Here is a 7,178-nt window from a genome sequence, read left to right on the forward strand (position 1 = left end):
TGTGATATTGCAATTATCTAGCTAAGGATTTTAGATAGTAAACAGATTTGTAGTCGGATTTAATTCTGAATCCAACTACAAGTATTTGAAGTTGCATAATACCTCTTATTTCTGTTTGTAGTGTATGCACCGGCCGTCTCGGGAAGTTGTACCTTTTGATCTAGAAATTGAGAGGACACTACGTAGACAAAGAAGGCACACACCACAACAAGAGGAACAAGAGGTTTGGCAACCGATAAAGGAAATCTTAATAGAACTAGCATTTGAGGAAGAGATGGCTGAAAACGAAGCAAATAGGCGAGTTCTACGAGATTTTGCTCTACCGGGAACACAAGGATCTCAAACAAGCATAGCAAGGCCTACGGTAAATGCTAACAATTTTGAGATTAAACCATCACTTATCCAAATGGTTCAACAATCTCAATTTGGAGGTAATGCAGTAGAAGATCCTAATTCACACTTAGCTACATTCTTGGAAATATATGATACAATTAAAATGAATGGAGTTAGTGATGAAGCTATAAGGCTAAGATTGTTCCCATTTTCATTGAGAGATAAGGCTAAACTTTGGCTACACTCTCATGCTCCTAACACCTTCACCACATGGGATGATTTGTCAAGAGAATTCTTGAATAAATATTTTCCACCGGGTAAGACTGCTAAGCTAAGAATGGATAGCACTAGTTTTAATCAATTGGAAGGTGAATCATTATATAAGGCATGGGAAAGATTCAGAGATTTGCTTCGGAAATGTCCACATCATGGACTGCCGAAGTGGTTAATCATACAAACCTTCTATAATGGTTTATCCTTTTCTACTAAAACTATGATTGATGCAGCTGCAGGAGGAGATTTAATGGGTAAATCACCCCAAGAAATTCAGAATTTGATAGAAGAAATGGCCGCAAATAACTACCAATGGGCCAATGAGAGAGGTAATACAAGACGTCACGCAAGTATGATAGAAATGGACACTCTTAACATGCTGAGTTCTCAAATGAATAATGTAATGAAGTTGCTAAGTCGACAAAGTGGAGTTGGTCCAAGTTCATCTAATGCACATGTAGCTTGTTGCTCTATATGTGGAGGTTAACATGATGCTAATGAATGTGTTGATTCTGAGCAGGTACAATTTGTCAATAATTACAATCGTAATGCTCAAAATAACCCTTACTCGAACACTTATAATCCGAGATGGAGAAATCATCCAAATTTTGGATGGAAAGACCAAGGCAATCAACCAAGGCCAGCCAATCCGCCAGGATTTCAACCGAGGCAACCACAAATGGAAACTAAACCAAGTTGGGAGATCGCGGTTGAAAAACTTGCTAAGGTTACTTCAGATAGATTTGAGCGAGTAGAAGGAAGGTTGGACCAATTGGCTGGAATGTATAGAAACTTGGAGGTTCAAATTGGTCAAATTGCCAATGTGATCAACAATAGAAACCCTGGTGAATTGTCAAGTAAAACCGAAGTGAATCCGAAGAGCATATCAATGCAATCACTCTTAGAAGCGGTAAAACGGTTGATAGATCTAATTTTGAAAATTCAGGTGGTAAGAAAGACAAGGAGCAAGCAAATGAAGAAGTAAAACCAAGCCAAAATGATCATGTTGTTATTGAGAGTAATGTACCTCCTCCTAATTTAACTTCTAGTATGATTCCTTTTCCTCACAGGTTGAAGAAAGATGGAAAGGATCGAGAGTTTGAAAAGTTCCTCAAAATTTTTAAACAATTGCACATTAACATTCCTTTCATTGATGTTATTACACAGGTTCCCTCTTATGCGCGTTTCTTGAAAGATATCATGTCAAGGAAGAGGAAAATTTTGGATAATGAGATTATAACGGAAGAGTGTAGTGTGAGAACCCAGGAAAAAAAATTAGGTATTATTTTATTCCGGTGCACCCGTTTTCTTTTATTTTCTTTATTATATTACTTTTATCCACATTTTATCAGTAAATATAGTTTTAAAATCATTTTTCTAGTAAAAGGTAATTCGTGAGAAATTAAGAATGTATATTGGACGTAGGACCCGCTCGTGCATTAAGTGAGAGAAATTCGGCCAATTAGGTGAAATTTTGCGTAAAGGGATTTAATTACCAGGTGTTAGGAGATAGTTGGAGGTTACCTAGATGGATTAACAATGAGGAGACAAGAGATGACTTCTAGCAACAATAAGGTGCCAAGTGTCCAATTGTGGTTAGTGTAGACTTGCCTAACTTTGCCTAACTTGCTTTATCTTTACTAAAAGTCCAAATTTGACCCAAATAGTCTTCATCTTCTACCTTCCTTGCCGAATTCCTCTAGCAAGCAAAGGAAAAAAAATTCTTCAACCTTCCATCTTCTAATCTTGCTCAACTCTTGAAAATAACCGATTATTTCTTGAATTAGTCCATAAAATCATCTTGCTAAGGGTCTTTGAAGAACTTGGTGGTGTTGTTTTGGAAGGAAACCTCCTAAGCTACAACCTTTCTTGAAGAACTAAGGTATCTTGCTTGGAACTCATCTTTTGTTTCTAATTTTGGCCAATTGGTGCCTTATAGTAGCTATATACGTGATTTTTCGGAAGATTTGGTGGATTGGAGTGAAGCTAGCTAATTTTCTGATTTTTGTGGGAATTTTCTGTTTTCCTATGATTGATATGATTGAGCTGGAATTGATGGTTCTAAATGGCATTATATAGCTCTCTTGTGCGTTAATTGTGGTTAATTGCGGAAAATTTCCGCTTGTGCGGAAAATTTCAGATTTAGGGTTACTAATTGGGGGTTTTCTATGGTTGATAGTTGAGCTTCTAATTGGCTATAATTGAGGGGTATTATGACCCCAATGAAGTATATTGAATGGCTTATGAATTGTTTGGGTGCTTGTGGTTGTGTTGGATAGCTTTTAATGGTTGTCTTGTAGGTTGGAAAAGCTGAAATTTTAGGGGAAATGCTGTCCAAGTGTCTAGGGTATCGGATTCTTATGAGTTGGGTTGAGATTTGATAGAAATGAATAATCTTAGGGTTTATTTCTACTTTTAACCCTAAATGTTATGTATTTTTCATTTCCAAGCTATATTTGGGTCTTGCCTTAATAGTTCCTAGAAAAAGGTATTCGACTTGTGTTTGAGTTTTCATTGTACTTTCTTGATTGTTATAGGGCGTGCCGGTGATCCGAGGCTCACGTCGGGCGAAAACTTGTGAAATTTCTTTGTTGAACTTGGTGAGTGTACTACTCACATGTTTGTTATTCCGTGGCTTTCTTGTACTTGAATTCTGTGATTTGGACTAGTTATGATGATTGTTTGAGCTAGGTGAGGCGAGGGTGTACTTTACCACTCTCGTACTCTCTGGCCTTCTTGACTGGTTATTATATTAGGCTTACTTGACTGTACTTGTATCACTTGAATACTCTTGACTGTACTTGATTTGGTGTCGATTGGATACCAATCTTTACTGTTCACTCTGAGCTCTACCTCATTGGAAGTCAATGGACTCGAGCCAGTAAGGACTTGGTCGGGGACATTTGACAAGCCATGGGGACTGTATTTGGGAATCTTTGGGTATGAGACCCTTGATTCCGGTATACTCGAGTAATACCAACTCTGTACTGTTTGGTGTTCGGGCCCGGTAAGGGGAAAGTGAGGTGGACGGATAATTGGAGTAAAGAGGAGTCTACGGTCATGATTACCTGGTATACATTGACGGAGAGTCAATGAGATGAGATCAAGTATGGCAAAAGAGGAAAAGGGCTCTTGAGAGCCATCCATATCCTTTTATTCCCTACACTTGGGTGTTATTGCTTTTACTTACTTGACATGTGTATTTGGACTGAATATTCTTGTGTTTATGAGATCCTAGCATATTTACGTGATGGTACCTCATTGGGCGAAAGCTCACTCCGTTAATTTTTGTTTTCCTTACAGGGAATTATCTTTTGGACTTTTGATTTTGAAGAATGAGTTGAGTAGAGCTAGTCAAGAGATGTTGTATAGCTCCTCAATAGTTGGAACCTTAATTGTACTTGGATTTAAATGCTTCCTTTTGGCTTGTAATCATACAAATGTGGTTTGTAACAGTGTGTGTGTATCATGTATTATACTTGGCTTGTATATATATTCCTTTCAGGGATTGTAAGAAGTTATTTGCATTTGATTGGGTCTTGGCGGATTGTGATGTGGCAGTCACTATTCGCTTTACGTTTTGACTTTTGTTTTTCTGTTTCTCGATTGATGGTTTGGTTAAGCGCGCTAGTAGATTCCCGAACGACTCGAATTAATGTTTTACCGTTTTAGTAGTTCTGGCGAGAGTTGGGCAGGCAGTCCGCTAACCCCTTTGGTACGCCTTAGGGGAAGGTGGGGTTGTCACATGTAGCGCATTGATTAAGAACAAACTCCCTCCTAAATTGAAATATTCAGGAAGTTTTTCTATTCCTTGCACTATTGGTCAATTGTATTTTTCTAATGCTTTATGTGATTTTGGTGCAAGTGTGTCACTTATGCCATTATCGGTTGCTCGGAGGTTGAGACTTCAAGAACTAAAAGCTACCAATATCACATTGCAATTGGCGGATCGGTCAATCACACATCCAATAGGTATTTTGGAAAATGTGCTCATAAGGGTAAGACAATCTATAATACCTATAGATTTTGTGGTCTTAGATATTGAGGAAGATGTTAGAATGCAAATTATTCTAGGAAGACCATTTTTAGCCACTGCACGAACTATAATTGATGTGGAAAAAGGTAAGTTTATATTCCGGGTTAACGGAGAGGAATTGGAATTCAATTTGGTTAATAAAGAGGGGAGTATGGAGCCTATTGCTCTTGTTTCTAATGTGCAGTGCGATAAACAGAGTAACCAAGAAATGAATGCAGAAATTAAATCTATAAATTTTCTTGGTACTAACTCTCATGGTGTAGGAGCAAGTGAGGCGAAAACAAGGACGAAAGTTGGCTTGATGAAGTCGCCATTCCATGAAGAAAATGGTAAAAAGTTGAGTCAATTCAGAAAAGACAAGCAAATTCCATTCCAAGGTGAAGTCAAGCCTCTCTATGACAAGTCTAATAGTCCTCCTTGGCATTTAAGGAAATTGGACTATGGAGATTAATGCATGGCTCACCACATGGTGGATTGGCTCGGGAGTTTCGACCCGTGGGGAGAAAATCGCTCCCTAATGTTCTAAAATGATTCAACTTTTTGAGTCCAACCAACGACTATAAATAAAAGCGCTAATTGGGAGGCAACTCAATGTTTAAGTTATATGTGTTAATTTGGTGTGATTTTGTGGTTAAAATAAGTATTTTAGTTAATTTGTTGTTTTTGTGTTATAGGGTTGGCATATGGAAGCAAAGATGACCATTTGAGGTGAAAAAGGCAAACTTTGATCGAAAAACTCAATCCCTTGATTTGTGTTAAAGGTGTATTTGATCTGTTAAAAAGGGTTAAAATGCATGTTTTTATCATTTTACATGTGCACACATTGATAAAATTTGGTAAACTAATGATCTTTGATGCATTTTGAGTGATTGAGGTACCATCTATAATTTTTAAAAAGTTCGTTTCTGCAAAAAAATTGCAGAAGAAAATGCGCCTAGCAAGAAAACGTGCCTCCGAGTTGCGTTTTCGTCCAAACGTATTTTCAATTCTGCACCAGCAGCAAAGAAAACGCGACTTAAAGTCGCGTTTTGAAGAAAGTCGCGTTTTCAACCCTATCCGGATTCCAAAAACGCGACTCGTCGCGTTTTCAAACAATGTCGCGTTTTCATTGCTGCAATATTTGTGAAGAAACGCGACTTCAGAAACGCGAGTTGAAGGCACGTTTTGAGTCGCATTTTCTGTGGCCGAATAAAGCTTCCAAAAACGCGATTTCCAGTTCATTTTCCTTCTTCTCTTGCACTTTCAAGCGCGTTTTCTCTCTTCTCTTCTACCCAACTCACAAATCTTCAATTTTGTTCCATAGTTTTGCTAGAAAACATCAACCAACACCTTTTGAGCATCATACAACCTTTTTAACCGATTAAAATTCACGAAAAACATCTAAAATTAGGTTTTTGAGGGATTGAAGGTTAGGGTTCTTAAACTCTAATTTCTTTAATTGGAGGTCAATCGGAGGTTGTTTCATAGGACTTTTCACATATTTAGCATTACCAAACATCCTTCTACGTGATTGAGGTAAGTTTCTTCATCAAATCTTTGTATTTTAGAAGTTCATTTTTTCAATTTCCTGAGCTTTCTGATATCTTTTAATCTCGAATTTTTTATGATGAATGATGATGTTTTTTACCTCATTGATGCTTATTAAGGTTATTTATGCATGATTACAAGTTCAAATATAGCAATTTGATGATTAATAGTTTTTTTTTTAAATTACTATATTTGGACTAAAATTAGAAAGTTGGATTAAGGTGTTTTTAAGCCATTGGTGATCAATGATTATGGTTAATAATGGCTAGTTGATGATGTTTTAGCATGTGCATTGTGTATTGTGAGTAATTTGGTTGATTTTGTGAGTTAATTAGTTTAATTTTTACCTAACCATGGTTATAGCTAATTGCACATTATTATTATTAATTATAGATAGCTATAATCATGATTAATGCTATTTTCACTGATTGAGTTATAATTGATACATATCTTGTGTTAAGTTGGTGATTTTGGGCAATTTTAGGTAGAAAATAAGTCTCTTTTTGTATGGTCATTGAATGATTAGAACTTGAGAAATTGTATGTGAGGTTATTTGGATTAACTAAGGATATTTGTTGCCAAATAATGAACTTTGTCTTAGTACATGTGGATAATTGAAATTTTTTTTTAGGTACTATGACAAGGGGAAGAAGAGTGATCTATTCCTCCTCTAGCAGTGATGAGATGGAGGTGAATGAGGAAATGGAAGTGATTGAGGAGTAAAAGTCACCTTCTCCTCCACCAGTTAGCCGACAACCTGGTGAGAGCACCTCTCATGGAGTGGATAAATCAGTATTTGATAGTGTTAGGTTCAACAATCGCAGGAATCAAGAATGGCATGAGGAGCATGCTAATTTAGAGTTCTTGTTTGAGATGCACGTGAATCCACCGGTTGAGATGATGTATCACATCTTGGAGGCTTTTGCTCAGCTTGGATGGGCTCCGATTCTCACCCTATCAGACCATTTCTACCCTGACTTGGTGTGAGAATTTTACGCCAACATTGATA

At 37.1% G+C, this 7,178-nt stretch overlaps 1 non-coding gene across 1 annotated transcript; it reads right to left on the reverse strand.

The window, feature by feature from the left end:
- Nucleotides 1-661: 661 nt before the first annotated feature.
- LOC113752575 lies at nt 662-768 on the reverse strand. The gene has a single exon (XR_003464878.1). It is a non-coding gene; the product is annotated as a small nucleolar RNA R71 (small nucleolar RNA).
- Between the last annotated feature and the right edge of the window lie 6,410 nt (nt 769-7,178).

Source organism: Coffea eugenioides, chromosome 1 (assembly GCF_003713205.1).
Source record: "Coffea eugenioides isolate CCC68of chromosome 1, Ceug_1.0, whole genome shotgun sequence".
Taxonomy (NCBI): Eukaryota; Viridiplantae; Streptophyta; class Magnoliopsida; order Gentianales; family Rubiaceae; genus Coffea; species Coffea eugenioides.